Source organism: Siphateles boraxobius, unplaced genomic scaffold (genome assembly GCF_051911475.1).
Source record: "Siphateles boraxobius isolate OS27281-9 unplaced genomic scaffold, OSU_SipBor_1 2, whole genome shotgun sequence".
Classification (NCBI taxonomy): domain Eukaryota; kingdom Metazoa; phylum Chordata; class Actinopteri; order Cypriniformes; family Leuciscidae; genus Siphateles; species Siphateles boraxobius.
The window spans coordinates 2,239,237-2,262,173 of NW_027508810.1; the positions used below are offsets into that span (position 1 = coordinate 2,239,237).

The 22,937-nt window shown below is 35.8% G+C and overlaps 1 long non-coding RNA gene across 1 annotated transcript; it reads left to right on the forward strand.

Annotated features, from left to right (window-relative positions):
• The first annotated feature begins 13,446 nt into the window (after positions 1-13,446).
• On the forward strand, positions 13,447-14,770 carry LOC143744244 (uncharacterized). The gene is made up of 3 exons (XR_013205820.1): positions 13,447-14,194; positions 14,339-14,401; positions 14,518-14,770. It is a non-coding gene; the product is annotated as an uncharacterized LOC143744244 (long non-coding RNA).
• The last annotated feature ends 8,167 nt before the right edge of the window (positions 14,771-22,937 follow it).

The window sequence follows — 22,937 nt, forward strand, 5'->3', positions numbered from 1 at the left end:
CGCTGAATTAATCAATTTACATAAAACAATGTTGATTGACACGTTTTTAACGATTTTAAAAAAGTTTTAGTGTTTCTTACTTTGTTTCAAGTTTGAGCGTTGAAAAGAAAAATGATACCGAGGCTGGTTTTCATGGTAATCCTGAAAAATATTGCAGAATGTCCTTCATTGTCATTGTCCTTCCGGCTAACAATGACACAGGAAATTAATTTAACCCGTTTTTGTGTGTTGGATTACAAAATTCAGCTTTTTTTGTTGAGTTAAGGATAAAACAAGTCTTATTTACTTTATTTACTTATATACTTTATTTGAGTTATCAGCAGCCAAAAATGAGCCCATGTCCATATGAAATCCCAAATTGATTATATTAATTATTATTAACATGTAGTTTTCCGAGCACTAATTGTTTGTTGAGCTCCGGTTATGGATATCAGTACATTTGTATGCCAACAATGGTAGCAATGTAATTAATTTAAAAATTCATTACGTTACCCAGGAATGACATTTTCATGGGGAAAAATATCTGATTCACCAAAAAAAATGGTTAATTACATTCTTGAAATGTGTACATGTAATTGCATTAAATGAAGTATTTGCATTCTAAATGAAGTATTGCATTATTTACAAACCAGTTATGTAGGAACTGTCAGTGGTTCATAAGATCACTCATTACAAAGTGTATGTAACTGATAAATAAACTATTAAAATGTACATTCATACATATGATTATTTAGACATATAGTAATAGTTATTTAGTGTGTTAGTAAATGCTTTATTTACATGTATTTCTACTGTAATTCAGGGTTAATTCAAGTTGTTATAAAGCATTTAGTAGTGGTCAGTTAACTATTTTGTGAGCTCATCTAAAGTGAGGACTAGTTATGCATTGTAAAGCATTTATAAAGGAGATTTAAAGACTCAGTTATCTTCTAAACCGAAAAAGAAAACAAACAACATTGTGATACAGAACATAGAAATATTTAACTGAGTCATTAAATCTCCTTTATAAATGCTTTACGAGGCATAACTAGTCCTCACTTTAGATGAGCTCACAAACTAGTTAACTGACTCTACTAAATGCTTTATAACTACCTGAATTAACCCCCTGAATTTATTACATTTACTCACACTTTCTAAGTGATCTTATGAATCACTTATCAACTCCCAAATAACTGGTTTGTAAATAATGCTATACTTTATTTAGAATTTATAAATTGATCATTAACAAAGTATGAAAATACAATCATTAAACACATTATAGATATGCTTATAAATCAAGAATAAAGCATTTATAGCTGTATTTGTAAACTGCTTATTAATGTCTATTAATGCTTTATAAATTATGAATTAACTGTTTACTAATGCTTAACTAATGCTTAATAGCATGCAGTTATTATAAAGCGTTACCAAAATGGGGTATAATTAATAAATATGACTACATCATTCATGATTACATTATAATTAACATTACAAAATTCAATTCGAAGATAATTGTATGTGACTCATTGAATCTTATGAAATCAAGATGAATGACAGCAAAAATATGGCAAAACAACATACAATTATGTAAATAATGTTAATGTTAATAATATAACTAAAATAATTATGCCTTAAAGTTTACAAATGTTAATTAAAAACTAGATTGTTACGCATATGTCATTCTGGATAACGGATGACATGTCCTGGCTAACAGAGGTTTTTGTTATTCAAGAATGACATGTTGTTATCCATGAATGACAAAACAAATATTTTTTCTTTATAATCAGGCACTAACTTAACCACCATGAAAAACTACAACTTAGCTATTATCGCTATAAGGTAATCTTTTAGATCAAATAGATCGTCTTTTAATATAAAAACATTATAAATGTTTTATTAGTGTTATCCAAAAGGACACATGATATTGCTGCAAAGTGCACCAGTGACCGAAAAGGTCAAAATATCAACATTTTAAGAGAAGCTTACTCACATTTGCACATGTTCTTGTGCTCATTTAGGGTCTTCTTTTTGATGCAATATTATGTCACTTGACATACCAAAATGCATTATGGTCCAAAATGGTAATTTATGTCTGTTATCCAGGAATGACATTAGAGAAATCACAATTTGGAGACAAAAGTCTTTATGTCATAAAAATGTAAATAAACTTAGTATTATCACTATATTTGTAGGTTTCGTTGAAAACATCAATACAATTATGCCCAAGTAGATTATAAATACTTTTATTTATATTTTTTACATTATTGTCGAATTTTTGTATTCAGATTTTAAGCCGGGACAGTTACCCGGAATGACATTTTGGGACTTTTGAGCTCAATAGTTCCTTCAAGATTAATTATTTATATTGAATTCTCACATGAGTAATTAAAGAGGGGGAAGTTGAGTCATTTAAAGAAGTGCATTTAAAAATGTATACATTTTTTATGTAATTAATATGCTTTGGACACCGGAATTGACACGCCACGTCATTGACCCATCTACCTATGCCCACCACCACCTCCTTCACTTGGAAGGACTCTATCTATCTATCTATCTATCTATCTATCTATCTATCTATCTATCTATCTATCTATCTATCTATCTATCTATCTATCTATCTATCTATCCATCATCTATCTATCTATCTATCTATCTATAAATAATACGCTGTCTGTCTATCTATATATGCCCACCACCACCTCCTTCACTTGGAATGACTCTATTTACCTATTTAACTATCTATCTATAAATAATAAGCTTTATGTTTGTTGATCTATCTATGCCCACCACCACCTCCTTCACTTGGAAGGACTCTATCTATCTATCTATCTATCTATCTATCTATCTATCTATCTATCTATCTATCTATCTATCTATCTATCTATCTATCTATCAGCTTATCTTTTGGAAGGAATCTATCTATCTATCTATATATATATATACACTCACCTAAAGGATTATTAGGAACACCATACTAATAATAATGTGTTTGACCCCCTTTCGCCTTCAGAACTGCCTTAATTCTATGTGGCATTTATTCAACAAGGTGCTGAAAGCATTCTTTAGAAATGTTGGCCCATATTGATAGGATAGCATCTTGCAGTTGATGGAGATTTGTCTGATGCACATCCAGGGCACGAATATCCCGTTCCACCACATCCCAAAGATGCTCTATTGAGTTGAGATCTGGTGACTGTGGGGGCCATTTTAGTACAGTGAACTCATTGTCATGTTCAAGAAACCAATTTGAAATTATTTGAGCTTTGTGACATGGAGCATTATCCTGCTGGAAGTAGCCATCAGAGGATGGGTACATGGTGGCCTTAAAGGGATGGATGTGGTCAGAAACAATGCTCAGGTAGGCCGTGGCATTTAAACAATGTCCAATTGGCACTAAGGGGCCTAAAGTGTGCCAAGAAAACATCCCCCACACCATTACACCACAACCACCAGCCTGCACAGTGGTAACAAGGCATGATGGATCCATGTTCACATTCTGTTTACACCAAATTCTGACTCTACCATCTGAATGTCTCAACAGAAATCGAGACTCATCAGACCAGGCAAAATTTTTCCAGTCTTCAACTGTCCAATTTTGGTGAGCTCTTGCAAATTGGAGCATCTTTTTCCTATTTGTAGTGGAGATGAGTGGTACCCGGTGGGGTCTTCTGCTATTGTAGCCCATCCGCCTCAAGATTGTGCGTTTTGTGGTTTCACAAATGCATACCTTGGTTGTAACGAGTGGCTATTTCAGTCAAAGTTGCTCTTCTATCAGCTTGAATCAGTTGGCCCATTCTCCTCTGACCTCTAGCATCAACAAGGCATTTTCGCCCACAGGACTGCCGCATACTGGATGTACTGGATGTCAATCCCAGTAACTGAGCAGATTGTGAAATATTCAGACCAGCCCGTCTGGCACCAACAACCATGCCACGCTCAAAATTGCTTAAATAACTTTTCTTTCCCATTCTGACATTCAGTTTGGAGTTCAGGAGATTGTCTTGACCAGGACCACACCCCTAATTGCATTGAAGCAACTGCCATGTGATTGGTTGATTAGATAATTGCATTAATGAGAAATTGAACAGGTGTTCCTAATAATCCTTTAGGTGAGTGTGTATGGGTCAGTGACGTGCCGCACTGATTTGTACTTCCAGGAGCAATAAATATTATATATTTATATAAAATAGGTTTAAAATTATATATATGTTTTAATCTCACATCATTTGTCCTCCTCACTGTTCATAATTGTGTGAAAATTTCAAAAATAGGTAACTTTTAGACTATTAATGTGGTCAAATGTCATACTGTCAAACGGAATTCACTTAAAGTTTTTTAAGACAATTGCATTTAAAATTATTAAAAATGTTTAAAAATGATAAAATTTTTCATTTGGCATATTTTTTCAAGTCTTAAGATAAGCATATTAAAGTATCAGTAAGATAGACCTTTAAGAAATGTAATTAGTATCTAAAACAAATTGTTCCGCAAAGACACATTTTCCCTATGTCATACGGTAAAACAAAGTTTAGAAGCCATTTTGGAACTGAATATTAATGATTTAAGTCATGTGACATTTGATGACATCACTCAGAGGACCCCTGAAGACCAGCCAAGTTGAAGGTAAGTTTAAGATTTTGCTCCTACATTTAAGGTAATTTCACCTTTTTCAAGTGTGTTACCATGTGTCACAGATTTGGGTGTCATATGGTAAAACGTCAAAAAAGGGTTTAATACATTTCAAATTTGAAAAAATATTGATTTACAGGTGAAATATAAAGTTTAAAAGTCAAGGTCAAGGGTAAAGGTGGAAGGAGGTGGCCAAGCAACTGCCTGTTATAAATGACAAAGCATGACAAAGCATAAAACTGTCATAAGGGCAAACAAGAAAATGTCATACAGACAAACGATTTTACCGTATGACATGTTGTTATACCATATGACACAGAGCATTTAACTGAATTATTTAGTTATTTCTTAATAGTTATATCACATATATAGTTTGTACAACTACTATGAATTAATATTAATATATATATAATATATTTCTGCCTATTTTAAGCATTTCTTCACATTATTACAGATGCCTCTTTCTAGTAAGGAGAGGGGTGTACGTTTCCGTGCAAAGCTAAAGGCAGATCCTGCAGCTAGAGAGGAGAACCTAGCCAAGAGGAGGGAAAGGTATAACTGTGAGAGTATATGATGTCAGTAATGTCAGGATGTGCCAGTTTTGTCAGTATAGGCAGTATCTTATCTATAGGCCTGAGTTGAAGTCAGCATCACAATGTTTCTGGAAAGTGGCTTCATATATATATATATATATTATTCGTGTGTATGTGTGTGTGTGTGTGTGTGTGTGTGTGTGTGTGTGTGTTTGTGTGTGTGTGTGTGTGTGTGTGTGTGTGTGTATGCATGTGTGTGTAAATATACATATATATAAATGTATGTTTGTGTATGTGTATTTGTATTATGAATAAATATCAATAAATGTACGTATACACACAGGCAACGGCAGAGGAAACAAGCTGGACAGGGTGATTATTATTGTGCCGTCAAAGAGTTGACAGTAGCTGCACATGCAAAGAGGAAGGAACAGTGGAGGCTCAACCAGAGACAATGCAGAGAGAAAAAGAGGCAGGTGGAGGCATTGATGAATCTGACACCAGTGTCTGAGGACTCTTTTGTGGACGAACACCATGACCATCCTGGGCCGAGAACAGCCGATGAGAACAGCCGTCTCCTATCTGGAAAAAAGGACACAGTATCAAAGGATAGGGTCAAAGAACAACGTTGGGTGTTGACAAAGTCTTTAAAAGAGCTTCATAAAGACTACAATGCAGAGGCAGGAGAGAGACGGGCAGTGTCATACCGGCAGTTTGTCCGCCTCCGTCCATTTTATGTAACTGAGCCAAAGGCTAATGACCGAAACACCTGTGCCTGCCTAGACCATGAGAATGTAAGCCTTCTACTCGAGAAACTACACCAGAGTGGCCTTGTAGGCAGTAGAAGTACTTCTGAAGCACTCACGCACATTGTGTGCGATTTGAAAAGTAGGGCGTGTATGTTTAGGCTGTCTGCAAAATGCTGCTATAACGATATGGAGCTACTCCTACCAGACAAAACCCGCCAGGTGTCATGGAGTCAATGGCAGAGAGAGAGAGTCTGCACTGAAGGTAAAACCTATTCACATTTTGTGAAGAAAACTCTGACTGGGACGTGGGAGGATCCCATGAAGAGTTTCAATGAAAAACTTGATGGATTGGCCAAGCATCAGTACACATGGATACATCAGGTGGAACAATGCAGGGCCCTCAAGAACAGTCTCCAAGACGATGAGGCTGTAGTCCACATGGACTTTTCTGAGAACTACGCTTGTAAATTGAATGTTGAGGTCCAGCACTATCATTGGGTTGGGGGGGGAGTCGAAAACAGGCCACTGTCCATACATGCATGGTTTATACGGCAGAAGGGTCACAAGCTTATGCCACAATATCTGACTCTTTAAGACATGACGAGCGGGCAGTATGGGCACATCTGAAGCCTGTGTTAGATGAAGTTCAGTTCAATCCAAGAATTACTACTGTGCACTCCATGAGTTATGGCCCACTGACGCAATATAGGAATAGGAAAAATTTCTACTTGATGTGCACCTTGCCTATTCTTCGTGGCATTAAGGAGATAACATGGAACTTTTCAGAGAAGGCACATGGAAAAGGCGCGCCAGATGGTGTCGGGGGCTCAATGAAAAGGATTGCCGATGCATTTGTGCTTCAAGGAGGTGATATCCAACACCCTGAAGAGTTGTTTTCCTTTCTGACAAAAGCAAATTTGAGTGTGAAATTCCATTGGGTGTCAGAGGCTGACATCGCCAGGGTGGATGAGGCTGTGCCAGGTGCTTTGCCAGTAGTCAGAGGTACTTTGGGTATTCATCAAGTGACAACAAACACCCCTGGCCAGATCTTCTACAGAGAACTGTCCTGTTTTTCCCATCGAATGGGACTTTCCTGTATATGTGAATCACCCTCAGTCTTACATTATAATGCTGAAAAAGCTGCACCCTCCACCACCATTCCGGCACAAGAGGACATGGCTGGAAAGATGGTTATAGTCTCTTATGACAAAAAGCCTTTTGTTGGGCAGGTACTGAAGATCGTCAGGGAAGAAATCGAGGTCGAGAAATCGAGAACGAATCGAAGCTCAAGATTGTCATCTGAGGACTGGGAAAGATTCACATCGGTCTGAAAAGTATAAGAATGACCAGCTCTTTGTGGTAGTGGTGGGGGGAGGGGGATGTTTGTTCATACATCAAGAATAACAGGTTTGTCTTCATTTGTAATGGTTTAGTAAAGTGATGAATTTTGTTGTAGCTGAAAGGCAAAAAACTGTGTGAGGAGTTATACATTTGATGAAAGATTCTGTTACTGTTTGTCTCCATAATGTCACTGTTATTTGTTATACATTTTCTGTGAAAAAGTGATGAATTTTTTTTATTAAAAAGCTATTAAATTATATGAGATTAGGTTGTTCATAACCTTTTGATAGCAGACATGAATGTTACTGCTCTTTTTTAACTAAATGTTAAAAACTGATTTTTTTGTTATTTCACTGTTGTAAATCTGACTGATATTGTCATGTATTACATATAGCACGTCCTATGTGTTCCTTGTACTGAAAGAGAGTTGAGTTGACTAAAAGAAATGTTCATGTGTTGGGAAATATATTCTACTGTTAATAAAAGTTTCACTTGAGATGCCTTATGTTTCTTTGAAATCATTTTGAATTGGCCTACATCAATTTCTACATTAAAAATGCAATGAAACATTGAAATTGTACTATTTCATACGGTAAAACAAAATATGTCATATGGTAAAACATTGAATTTTAAAAGAAATAAAAATAGATACTTTGTTTGTTTACATGGTTCATGAAAATAATGGAGGAGAGCTAGTATGATATACACATATATATAACTTCAAGGCATTTTTGACTAATTTCTTGCAAAAAAATAGAACAAATGTCCATAGATGACATGCTGTAGTTGTTAAAAAACAAAATATATAGTATTTGTTGTGTAGGTGTTTATATTTTGCAACTTGATATAGAATACTTACAGATCAACTATTATATTCATGGTTGTATTAAACTGTGTCATGAATATCAAATTTAATTTATTTCTAAAAATCACTTCGTTTTACCTTATGACATTTTCAAGGACTGTATACAAAGAAACACATTAAAATGTCATATATTGTTATTTTTTTATAAAGGGCACTAATAAAAACAAAAAATATACAAATAGATTTACACAAAAAATGCTATATTTAATTTGTCCTTTCATTTTTATTTTTTTACTGTTTTGAAATTCTAAAACGTCACTGATCCGTATATATATATATATATATATGTATATATATATATATATATATATATATATATATATATATATATATATATATACTGTATATATATAAGCTGTCTCTCTGTCTATCTATGCCCACCACCACCTCCTTCACTTGGAAGGACTCTACCTATCTATCTATCTATCTATCTATCTATCTATCTATCTATCTATCTATCTATCTATAAATAATAATCTGTCTGTCTGTCTGTCTGTCAGTCAGTCAATCTATCTATGCCCACCACCACCTCCTTCACTTGGAAAGACTCTATCTATCTCTCTATCTCTCTCTCTCTATCTATCTACCTATCAACAGAGGTGGAAAGAGTAATAAAATATTCTACTCAAGTAAAAGTACTACTACTTCAATGAAATTTTACTTAAGTACAAGTAAAAGTACCGGTCTAAAAATCTACTCAAGTAAAAGTAAAAAGTAGCTCATTTAAAATTGACTCAGAGTAAAAGTTACTGAGTTACTTTTTTAACAGCGGGGGTGGGGTGGGGGACCCTCCCGTGTAGGGTTGTAATGGTATAAGATTTTCACAGTATGGTAACGTCTCAGAAAATATCACGGTTTACAGTATTAATCAATTGTTAATTAAATAAACTGTATTATTAAATTATGGGTATTACTATTATTATTATCATCAGTTAAAATGACAGTTAAATTGATGAAAACAGGATTTTTTTTTGGTTGAACAAATGCTTTTATTATAACAAACTTGAAATAATTTGTTTGTTTATTAAAATTTCAATAAAACATGTCTAATCAATTAAATTCGATAATTAATAATGAATTAGATTAACAACTTATTTTTAACATTAATAATTTATTTAAATGTTTAAGAATAATATTGTCCTATGAAATGTATTTTATTCAGAAAATTAATGTTTCTTTTTATTAGGGATGTAACGATATTCGAACCAAACCGAAGAACCGCGATACAGAATCCACGATTCGAATGGCGATACTCTCATGGCGTACCGAACACGTCCCGCCCTGCAAGCTACCCCGGCCCCGCCCAGCCCGGCTCATTGATTTGACCTGGAATCAGTGTTGCCAAGTCCGCTTATTATAAGTGACTTTGGGCTTGTTTTTCTGTAAAGTCGCTTACAAATATTGGTAGTCGCGGGTCGCGGTTTTTTTTTGGTCTTGTTTCTAAAGTGTAGTTGCTTATTTGGGCTTGTTCTCAGCTCGTTGTCAAGCAGATATTTTCTATATGTTATTTAAACGTAGGGGTTTGTCTTGCCTGTTCCCTCCGTCTCTCCCCTTTCCCTATACACAGAGTTTTTTTCCCACCCACATACTGCTTCTAATTGGCTCTGACCCAGATGGCAATGAGTACTAGCCAATCAGAGGCAGAGCAGGGCAATCGGTTTTTTTTCTGGTTAGGAAAACGTCAGTGAGTGACGTTTAAATGAAAATACGTGCGAGTCGCGACCGATGGTGACTGGACTGTAGGAGAGTTTCTATATATAAATTATATTTTAGATATTATAGATATAGATATAATAGTTTAATATCGTTTAACCCTTTAACTGTCACTCCCCCTTTTTTCGCATAGACATGAAAATCCTTATTCAAACTTAAATGGTTGTAATTCAAGAATGCTTTGGAATATAGACCTATGGTTGGTCTTGTTTTAAAGAAGACATTTGCCAGATTAATGTTGAAGTGAAGTATTATGAAGTTATGAAAGTGAAACAGAAAAAAAAGTTATACAAGTTAGAGTTTATGAAAATGAACAATGTAAAAATATAATTATTTATATTTTATATAAAATATATATATTACAAAATATATTTTACTCTAAAACTGCCAGAAAATGTAAGCCAAAAACCTGAAGAAGTTGTGTTCCAAATTTTAGGTTGATATCTCAAAAAATGAGCTTTCAGTAAGATTTTATTTGGCCGCAGTACCAACATTTTTCACTAGATGGACAGCCAAGCTTCATTACAGAAGAAAAATAAACTACCGTGTGCACAGTTTTACAAAACTAGGCACAGTTTACCAATCTGTCCACTTGGATGTAAATTGACAATCTGTACCCACAGTTTAAAACTATCTGTCACCACGGATTGTAACAGTAGCGGCAGCGCGGAGTAAACGCGAGTAAACGCGAGTAAACGCGATCATCTCTTCCTCAGTTACAGAATAAACATGAATGGACACCTGGAGGTATGTTGAAAAATACAGTATACTTACTGAAAGGCATCATAACTTGTGTAATCGCTCAATCAGTGTTTCATCAGCGCAAAGACGTCAATAAAACTGCATAGCTTGTTACTAGCATTATATTTACCTCAGCAGGCTAGTGATTAAGTGTCCACAACTTGTTGGTTCCTAGAGAAATTAACTCTTGCACTAAATAAATGCACAATATTATCCTATATATTATATTTTACTTAACCTGTTAATTATATCTTGACTATTTAAAGTACGTTTAAAATATCTTTAATGAAAATGACAGCAATTGTGTAAATTATTATATTTCAATAACAAATTAGAGTAAAGTTAATGCAAAAACTGCCTTATGTTCAGTTTACATGTTTTCATACAATGTGTTGGGTGTTGATTATTATATCTAAAAAATAAATAGCATCTAAATTTAGGCTGTTGTTAACCTTTAATGTTATAGTAATGTGCGGCTCCCTATACAGCATTAGCAGATTTTTAATCCTTGCAAAACGTTTAATTGTAATTGAATTAATTTAAAGACAAAGACACCATTTTTTCATTAAACCACTGTTTATTTTATTTTTTTTAGCTTTCTAAACCGAACGAACCGAGACGTCAAAACCGTGGGAAATCCGAACCGTCAGTTTTGTGTATCGTTACACCCCTACTTTTTATGATTTAATCCAAATATATTATCAAAAATGGTGGTAATCAATTGTAAATTTAAACTTTTGTCCTTTTATTTTTTGGGGAAGCGCTGCAAAAACAGATTTACTAAATTAAACCATGGACAAAAAAAATATTCCTTTAAATAATGTTCAAATAAAATGTATTATTATTGTTGTTATTATTATTATTTTGAGAAGTAGGCTACGTTCTACTGTATGCCTACAATAGTAATATATTTCTGTCATAATTTCTCCTAGTAAAACCGAACTTTTATTTTGACGGGTTGTGAAGACCTGTTAAAAGTGTATTTGACAATGGATTTTCTCAAATAAAATTATGAAAATGCTCATTAGGCGTTCTCTCAGAGCAGCTCTGGAAATGTTCATGTATTCATATCCTCAAATTATTTGTGAGACGCTGAAAACACCATGAACGTCACGAGTACTTGAGTAGACAAACGCAGCTCAGCAGAACAATAGGGTTATATATTTACTTGCAGTATTTTTGTGCTTAGCTTAAATATTCACAGACCATGTCGCGATTGGATTTATTGCACAGTTCTACTTTCCATGTATTCATCCATCCATTATTTTACATGTTTTACGTGACATCTGCATTAAGTGAATTCCATTTTCATGACTGGATTCCGGGATTCCCTTTGCATCACGTAAATCGGGACATACCTTTATCTGCAGGAGGGATGGGGTCCTATATCTCTTTTTGCAGCCACTTTGCGTCCACATTTTTTGCAAATGGGATATCTATCCTCGAGGACAACCACGCTTTTTTTCTACTTTTCATACTGGCCATAATTCGCTTGGCGCTTAGCTTTCCGATTCAGCTGGGCGTCACCTTTTTTGCGCGTTTGTTCTCCCGCCCTTCAATCAATTCAGTAGTTTCCGGAGTGTGTGATTTTTTTTCCCCCCCTTGTATTATTATTTTTTACTCAGTAACGGATATGATTTCAAATGTAGCGAAGTACAATACTTCAAAGAAAACGTACTTAAGTAAAAGTAAAAGTACAGATTTTAAAAACTACTTTAAAAAGTAGAAGTACACAAAAAAACTACTCAATTACGTAACGCGAGTAAATGTAATTCGTTACTTTCCACCTCTGCCTATCAATAATAAGTTGTCTGTCTGTCTATCTATCTATCTATGCCCACCACCACCTCCTTCACTTGAAAGGACTCAATCTCAAGCTCAAACGTGCTGCGTAACAAGAATGAACCTCATTGGTTCTTGCGGAAACTCAAACGTGCTGCGGAAGCTCAAACGTGCTGCGTAACACAAGAATGAACCTCATTGGTTCTTGCTGAAGCTCAAATGTGCTGCGTAACATGAGAATGATCCTCATTGGTTCTTGAGAAGCTCAAACGTGCAGCGTAACACGAGAATGAACCTCATTGGTTCTTGCTGAAGCTCAAATGTGCTGCGTAACACGAGAATGAACCTCATTGGTTCTTGCTGAAGCTCAAACGTGCAGCGTAACACGAGAATGAACCTCATTGGTTCTTGCTGAAGCTCAAATGTGCTGCGTAACACGAGAATGAACCTCATTGTTTCTCAAGAAGCTCAAACATGCTATGTAACACAAGAATGAACTTCATTGGTTCTTCCGGAAGTTTCAACGTGCTGCAGAACACGAGAATGAACCTCATTAGTTCTTGCTGAAGATCAAACGTGCTGCGTAACACGAGAATGAACACCGTTAGTTCTTGCTGAAGCTCAAACGTGTTGCAGAACACAAGAATGAACCTCATTAGCTCTTTTCAGTATTATTTTTTTTCCAGCATTGACAAAAATAAAACCACTTCTGCTGAACTTGTTGACTTTCATGCTTGATTTTCAGTCACAACTTCTTCAACAAACAATGGCCTTTGACTCTAGAAGCAACATGGTCAGGTGGTGTAACTGATTTTTGTCAATTGGCGTAACCAGTATTTTTCATAAAAATATAATTATATATAGGAAAATTAATGTGGAATACAATTTAATAATATAGTTTACTGTAATAATGTGGTTTTTAACAATTTTTACATAATTTGTCAAAGATTATTTAGAAAACAGAGGTGTTTTCAGCATATGTCCTGCCAAATATTGCAAACACACATTAAAAATTACATTTAGAGATAACTCTAATAAAATCTATTTCCGTGTGATATATTAAAATGAAGTATTTATTTCTAGATAATGGCGCTTTTCCACTACACAGTACCAGTGCCCGGTTGCATAAAGCACCTTAAGTTTTTCCCTTAAGTGTGGGACTTAAGGCGTGATTTCCCCTTAACTAAGGGAATGATTTAAGGGTGTTGCATATAATCCCTTAATGAGTTCTCTTAGGTAAGGGAAACCGTTAAGTGTTTCACGGCAGCGATCCAGGTTTGCCGTTATAAAAATCTATCGTTGCCATAGATACGCTCCTATACACATTAACCTAGGAGCTTTAAAACAACGAATAGCCTAAAGAAATGGATAAGGAAAACAAAAAAAGAAAGCCAAACTGGACTGAGGATGAGAAGTGTATTCTTCTAGATGAATATGGGAAAAGAAAAGGAATTTTAAGAAGCAAATTTAATCCCGTCATAACTGCTGGCAAAAAAAATAAACAGTGGGAGGAAATAACCGAGAAAATTAATGCACGGAACTTAGGAGTAAAGAGGACGGTTTCAGAGGTAATTAAAAAATATGCAAACATCTCTGTGGGGGCAAAAAAAGAAATAAGCATTCATAAGAGGGAGTCCAACAAAACTGGTAAGAAAAAAAACGCTCTTAGTTTTTTCTCTATTTTCTTCGCACGCACCGAGAGCTAACGATAACAAAACTGTAGGTGGAGGACCACCGCCAACAGAATTATCAGAGACAACTAAACTGGTCCAAGACATCCTTGGGGCGGACTCACCTGTCCTGGCTGGCATCCCTGGCGGCTTAGAGAGTGAAGTGACTCAACCAGAGGAATGTAACACGGAGTGAGAGAACATTATTGTCTTAAATTAAATAAAATGTATCTCTATGGGGATAAACGATATGAAAATCACGACAGGCGTAATAAAATAATTTTTTTTGTATATAAATATAAATTTTGATTGGTATTTCTTTGTTTCACGCGTTAGACCTTTCCAGCAATCAAAGCAACACCGACAGAGCGCCAGCAGTACGCCAAACCAGGCAACAAAGTGAGTTATTTATTAGTTAACAATTATTTTAGTTTTGTTAATTTGACTTAGAACAGCCCCAATATTATTTATTATATTATATTTCATAATTCCTCCAAAACACTTGTGAATTGCAGAAAGACGCAACTACCCTCTCCAGCCTCTACAAGAGAAGAAGTGCTGGAACTGCAGAGAGACGTCCTACAGCTACAAAAAACAAAGCTGCAATTGGAGATCGAAAAAATTAAAAAGGAGAAGGAAAATCAAGACCTTTACAACATAATTCTTAACAACAAACTGTTGCAACTACAAAGTGAAGGGAAAATAACAATAACATCACTTGACGAATAAATATATTATTATAAATACATTTTATGACATATCTGAAAAGTTTTGTATTTATTTATGTAATTACAAGGACAAATATATTAACAAAATTCCAATAATAATAGCAAAATACAATATAGCTAATATATGTATAAAATATTAATACTAAACAACACTAGCCTATAAATTATAATTTATAAATCATTACATTAACTTGCAACTGCTAACCTACTATATACATTGTATCATTAACATTAATAATAATTATTGTAATAGGCTAATAATACATTTTATTAATAATATTACTACTGCTGCTAATATATATATATATATTTAAATATTAGCCTACAACTATTGGTCATACTAGGCCTGCTAATTAAAGAATGCATTTACGATGGCATCTCTGACACAGCACAGAGGGTAGTGAGTGGTTGCGCTGGGTAACATGGCCAAGGTCGCCTTCCAGTTTGTCAGCAATTTCATAGATTCCGCGGCGATTAAATCGATATTCTCGAAGCAGTTTTTCATCGCTAAGATGATCCAAAGGGTTCTCCCTATCCCTAAAAATTCTTCTTGGCACATAATTATCTTCAATTGGTTCCATAAATTCAGCCATGTCGTCTTTTTTTTGTCCGCGTTACTCTTAAGGTAAAGTTTTCCTAACCTTAAACTGTACTTAGGAAAATGACAGTTAAGGGGCTTTATGCAACACTTAACGGTTTTTAAGGGATTCCTTAAGTGAAAAAACAGCATTTAAGGGAAATTCTAAGTGTTTATGACGTTTCACTTAAAGAAACCCTTAAGTACCATATAAGGGCATTTTCTGCAACACCCTTAAGTTTAAGGGAAACATAAGGGCGAACTTAAGGGAAAATTACACTTAAGGTGCTTTATGCAACCGGGCACAGCTCGACTCGACTCGACTCGACTCGACTTTGTTTGGTTTTCAACTCTGTGTAAAAGTTGTACCTGTACCTGCTTTCGGGTAATTTTTTTCGGATCACCTCCGGCGAGGTTCAGAGCGAGCTGAGGCTATACTAAAATGTGATGTGAAAACACTGCAGACTGCTGATTGGTCAGAGAGAATTGTCACTTTTCACTGCGTCATCATGATTGCACACGCCAGACGGAGCTGTTTTTTTCAGCAGTTTTTCGTTTTGCTGCCCTCAGCCTCTCCTGAAACAACGTTTGTCTTCTTGCTGTGAGAAACAGGCACATCCCGAGGATCAAAAATAGCATACACTCGATTTTCTCCATTGTCCTGTGTGTGTGTGGGTAGCGGGTGTGTGTCGCGTAGTTACTGTGGCGTCGCTATGACGACCAGGTACTATTGTGGAGTTATTATCTGTAAATGGAAAACGGAGATGAAAAGCGAGCCGAGTCGAGGCGAGGCGAGTCGAGTCTAGTTGAGCTGGTACTGGTAATGGAAAAGCGCCATTACATGCCAGCTTTTCTTAAGTACCGGTAGTACCGAAGTACCGGGTTAATCCGGTTCTTGATGCTCTGTCCGAAAGGTGCACAGTTGTGTCCTCTTCATGAAAACACTCTTGAGACATGGCGAACGGTGGCGCTGCTAGTGCGGTCGCTCTGAATCCACTTGTTGACACGAAAGGAGGAAGGAGCCACATATGGAAATATTTTGGATTAGGCTAATGTCACGTTGCCATAAAGGGCACTTGTTTTTCCAGGCACGCCTCTGTTCATGGTTGCATAGCAACGACAGACGCCGCAGAAGAGCAAGCACTTTGTGGACAGAATTTGCACGCACAAACAAAGAACGCAATATGTGAATGGCCTCTAAAGTGGTATCAGGTGCGCCAATCAATGGCCATACCACTTACATGAGTACATGAGCACAGTACCGGATCGACACCGGAGTAACTTACTGGTATCAGTATCGGTGAATCCCTATTTATGTCATTAATATCAGTCCGTCAGAAAAGCAGTTCTAGGCTTATACTTGCCTGGATAACTCTTATCAGGTTTAAAAAGCCGTTTTAAAATTAAATATGAAAGCAGTTTTGGATTAAATAAAAGTAGTCAAGTCAAATAAAACACGTTTTATCTCCTGTAGCCTATAGTTTGGTAACACTACAATAAGATACCATTCATTAACATTGCTTAAGGCGTTATCTAACATCAACACATTGAGTGAACAATATTTTACAACATTAATTAATGTTTGTGAATGTAATAAAACACTTGATTGTTCATGTTTGTTCACTTGCTTTAAATAATGTTAACATACAAGTTTTGATTTTAAAAATGTATTATTACATTTTTAAATTAACCCCAAGGAGAATAATTGCTACACTATATTATACATTATAAACTAGGCTATTGTTTATTGTTAGGTCATTTTATCTAATCTTATTGTAAAGTGTTTTTAATACATGTACAGTTTCCATCCTTGTAACCGTGATACACTTTAATATAAATTTAATTTAAATTAAGCTTTGGTACCAAAATTGGTACAGAGAACCGTGGATTTTTACTGGTATTTTTATTGCTCATGCTTCCATCTCCGTTTCCCTCGCCTCGTCGGTCCATACCCCCCAGGGATCGACAGGGGGGGTATGTGGGGTATGGGGCATAACGCTCCGGTCTCACATCTCTCACGGAGGAGCGGAAGCATAAAAGGAGGAGCGACGACGCTTATAATCGAGAGCGGAACAGGCCTGATTTTATGTTGTGTTTTGTTTCTATTTTGTGTGGCCAGCAGTCGTCCGTGAGGGGCTGCTGGCTAATACATTTGTTTTTGTATTTGTTTTATTTTTATTATTACAGTGTTGTCTGTTCACCGGTTCCCGCCTCCTCCTTCCCATAACAACTGAATCTCGTTACAACGGTTTGTTACAAGTTACAAGTAAAAAAAAACATGATATATGAAAATGAACAAGAACGGATTAATCTTTTTTTGGGCAGATGACGTGACGCATGTTTTTTCTGTAATTAAGTCTAAGTGTTTACTGAACTGCATTTCTCAACTAAAACAACATGCCAGTGGGGCATAGAACATCATTTTATTTCAATATTATGATTTTGGGACGTAAAATGTATTTGGTGTTGTTTATATTTCAAGGTGAATAGCAAACTGTCCTGTGGTGTGACTGTAACATTGATGACCCATCAAATGTAAATATTAGTAAAATAAAGCAGATATGTTTGGAGCAGCTAATAAATGCCTTGGCATTATTATATATTACTTAAAGGGATAGTTCACCCAAAAATGAAAATTCTGTCAGTATTCTGTCGATGTCGTCGGCGGAAGTACCGCCCCACTCGACCGTGCGAAGGAGAATAGTTCAAATTGTATTGGTCGCTTTGTAAACAGTAGGGCGGTACTTCCGCCGACGCTGGCGACATCGAGCCTGACCTTTCAACGTGATGACATAGTTCCCATCGCGTTGCAGATCAGCTCAATCCGAACAATTGTAGTTAAAAAGAATATATATATATATTTTTTTTAAATGGCCTATCGTTTTGCGAAATTAGACCCTCCACCTCAGCTGTGATTGTGCACAGTCCGTTGAACCACTTCAAAGACCTTGAAACTGCATTGATTTGGACTTCAAAACACTGGTTGTCATTGAAGTCCATTATTCGAAGAAAAATCCAGAAATGTTGAAAAGAAAAAGACATGGATATCTTGGATGGCATTGGGGTGAGTAAATTATTAGGAAATCTTCATTTTGAGGTGAACTAATCCTTTAAGTTTAGCAAATGACGAGAGTACTTTTTGTGCGCAAAAAAACACACAAAAATAACGACTATATTTCAACTATTCATTTCCTTCTCAAGGCCCACAGAAAAGGAAATCAATAGTTGAAAATAAAGTCGTTATTTTTGTTTGTGTTTGCGCACAAAAAGTGTTCTCGTCGTTTGATAAACTTAAGATTGAGCCACTGTAGTCACTTGGACTATTTTAACGATGTATTTAATAACTTTTTTCGGGGCTGGCAAGTGTCAATCCTTTAGAAGCCTATGGAGGAGTGATCCAGCTCTCAGATTTAATAAAAAATATCTTAATTTGTGTTCCGAAGATGAACAAAGGTCTTACGGGGTTGAACAACATGAGGGTGAGTGAATACTGACAGAATTTTCATTTTTGGGTGAACTATCCCTTTAACTCTTCGGGGTCGCCGATGAAGTCACGTTGAGCACTGCCGTCCACTTCTGTCGAAAGTGCTGGCTTGAAATTCTATTTTACTTTTTGTGTTGATAGACCAAGGAAAAACGGAGATATGATCATTTAAACTTTATATAAAAAAATATTGACGCGTTCGTAAAAGAACGCAAGACGGGATGCGAGTCATGCGACAGGCGTTGCATTTATTCTAATAACTTTGTTGGTTTTTGTCATAAAACAAAACAGAGAAAACTGTGTGAATCTGCTGACTCTGCTCTTCAGGCTGCACATTTTAGGGAATGGAGGAGGAGCCAACTGAGCAAAGAAGCGAAATTGAAAGGCAGGAGATTTACAGAGTAGTGAAAAGAGACATATACGTTATATAGAGAGATATATTATTGCTAGTTTTTGGAAGAGTTTGAGTAGATTTTGAGAGTAGTTTAGTAGTAGTGTAGATAGTTTAGGTAGTTTATGAGTAGTTTAGGAGTAGATTTAGATAAACTGTTTTGAGGAGTGGCACAGATAAAAAAAAAAAAAAATAGAAAACACACCTGATATTTGTTGTAAATAGTGTAGTTTGATTTTGTGTTCATTTTACCTTTTGTATGGTATATTTGCTCTATAAAGGAACCTCTCTTACTCAAGGAATTAAAGCCCTGTAATGTAGCTATCTGTGTAATTGTACATGAAGTGTTTTGTAGAGTTTCTAAGCAAAAAAGAAAAAAAAAACGCCTATTGCCACACATGCTTTTTGCTGTATAGTCTTAAATATAGCTCTCTGTATAATTGTGTGCACACATTTTTTTTTAAAGTGGCAAAGCTAAAAAAAAAAAGCCTATGGCTACACCCGCTTTTTTTGTAAACCAGATTTTTTTTTTGTATAGCTTGATTATATATGAATTGTACCTGTATGTTGACATTTACAACTTGTGTTTACATTTTAAACCTTTTGAAATGCTTCATTGAGCATGTTTGTGTTTTTTGTAGTAGAAAAGCTATAATTTTTCTATTTGGATTTTTTGTTTTGTTGTGTGTGATTTTGGGTCCAGTATGTTGATACAGTAGGTAGCCTACATCCAAGTGAAAAACTAATTATCAGGGGCCTCGTTTATAAAACTTTGCGTAGGATTTGCGTCAGAAGTGGCGTACGAATGAAACATAAAACGTGCGTACGCACAGAAATATTCGGATTTATAAAACCGTGCGCACGCACATCCTACGCATTTTCCCCTTAATAAATCACAACCAATTCTAAATATAGCGCAGCTTTTACGGCTTCATGTCACGCCCATAGTTGCCCATAAATAGTCCGTGAAACGCCCACAAGTTAATATTCATCGATTGCGAAAGCATGGTGAACACAGAGAGGAAATCAAAAAAACGTAACTTCACTCAATGTGAATTAGAAGTTATCGTTGGCGAACTGGAAAAGAGGAGAAAAATGTTGTTTGGAGGGCACAGTGTGGGCATTACTAATGTCAAAAAGGCACTTGAATGGCAAATGGTTGCAGACGCCGTAAATGCTGTAGCCTCACAACATCGGACTGTGGCCGAAATAAAAAAGAAATGGTCGGACATTTGCCTCATTTGCCAGCAAGTCTTCTTGCTGTCTGAAGATGCGTTCACTCCGAATCCTTCCATTTTCCACATCTTCTAAGAGCGCAAGATCAGCCATTGTGCGTCACTACGGATTGTGATGGGGCATTTTATTTCCATCCATTTAATTGCATCCATTTAATTTTAATAGATTAAAATTGCGGTTATAATCTACTTGGAAATGGGAAATAGTTCAGCGCAAATGTAATTTCTAGCAGTTTTCTGAATGTTTGAGACATATGTCATACGTTATTTTATCTAAAATAAAACAAACTAATGCATGAATACCATGATTCCGTAGCTGATGAAGACATTTTTACTAAAACAACTTTCCCCAGTGGACAAATAATCTATCAATCTATCTATCTATCTCCCTAATTATCTATCTATCTATCTGACTGACTATCTAATTGCATCTATATCTGCTCCGCCAGACGGACACATTGGCGAGAATATCAGTTTTGTTCATTATTTCGTTCTGTTTACCATCTTATTTATGAGGATGAATTGTATAACATGCCATTATTATTGCAGAACATATTTCACTTTTCTTTTTGCAAATAGGCCCTATGTGTTAATTTGCATTTCTGTTGCAGATCGATTAAACGGGTGTTCGTGTAGGCTGTTGATTGTAAGACTTGCTTTGTGAAGCTTCGTTTTATTTATGAGAGGCAGTATTGCCATTTATTTTACACAACGGTTTACAGTTTCACACACTTTCACGTGTTTCTTCCATCTGCCGACGGTGTCGCCATTTCTCATTTCACCCGTTTTTGTGCGTACGCCTGGGTCAGAGCTTGCGTGAAGGACCGCACATTTTACCGTCAAGTTTGCTTTTTATAAATACCAATTATTGCGTAGAGAGCGGCGTACGCCTTCTTTTGTGCGTACGCAACGTTTATAAATGAGGCCCCTGGTCACATAGGTGATTTTTAGGTGAAAATTATGCCAAACATTGGTATGGTAAACATTTGTTTATGTCGCAAAATAAAAAAAATAAAAAAAGGTACTCAAAAACGGCCAAAATAGTTAATTAACTTAAGTTTTCAAAATGCTAAAAAGTACTAAAATAATATTTAGGCTACAGTACATTTAGTTTTGAAACACAAATGCTGTCCTGCAGTGTGACATAGGATATTAGATTTTTGTACGGGTAGTTACATGGACAGCCATAGTCATCCTTTAGTCAAGCTCAAGCCCCCTACCAGGAATTCCCATAGACAGTAAAAGAAATGGACACAGCGACCTCGTTGATTTCAACGGAGAGAGTTGAAGCCGAACATGGGCACTCACTTCCTGATAGCCAAGCGTTCTGCGCAGGCTAAAACTGAGCTTGATGACGTAGATGTCACGTGAGCAACCTGACTGACAGTTGTAAATCTTCTAGTAGCTGTGCCAAGACAAATCTGAATCACCCATAGACAGTCACCCAACGTTAATCGTGCACAGAGACGGTGAAGCGCGACCTGCAGCAACTTTTGGTAAGTATTCTGATTAATTATTTTGTCATTTTGCTTAATATTTATTTATTTAAAATTTAACGTCAGTACGCCTGCGAGACTGTGCGACCTTCTCCTCCTGTCTATACGGTAATGTCTCTATTGTGCGACATGAAGTCGCGTGGTTATGACGCAATTTTTAGCCTATTTTTACAAGAATGGCTTCTACGGGGCCATAACGTAAGATACAAAGTAATGGAGCCTTTTATACATTGTCGTGTTTCTTTAGAAATAAATAATGGACAAATGAAGTCTTTGGACGCCTCAGATGTAAAGTTATTCGCTGTCAAAGTGACGCCAAAATGAATGGGAGTCAATGGGATGCTAACAGCAGGTGATAGCCAGCTACAATGGCGGCCCCCGGAGGCAGCTTCAACTTCCGCCTGATGGATTACCCCCTTGGGAATTCCCCCAGATGTTTGGGTGTGCTAATGAGGTTAAAAGGTGAGGGTTAATCTCTTATTAATTTGATCAATTTCATAATTTCTCTCAGACCATGAACGGGTCCATTTTTGATAGTCCTATGGTGTGACTGATCTAGTTCGAGAAAAAAGAAAATAATAATAAAAAAAAGATTCATATTCAGGTCTAAAACAATGAATTTATTCAGTTACTGAAATGCCCAAGGTCAGTCTTGTATAGTAATGACTCAAAATGGCTGCAAAGGTGAAAGAGTCCTGTGGTGTGACAGCCCGTCCTGTAGTGTGACATAATTAAGTCAGATGTCTAGCTAGATTCTTGTCTGTTATGTTTGCAATATTAAACATAAATATAAATATATCTCTGTCTCTCTCTCTCTCTCTCTCTCTCTCTCTCTCTATATATATATATATATATATATATATATATATATATATATATATATATACATACAGGTCCTTCTCAAAAAATTAGCATATTGTGATAAAGTTCATTATTTTCCATAATGTAATGATAAAAATTAAACTTCCATATATTTTAGATTCATTGCACACCAACTGAAATATTTCAGGTCTTTTATTCTTTT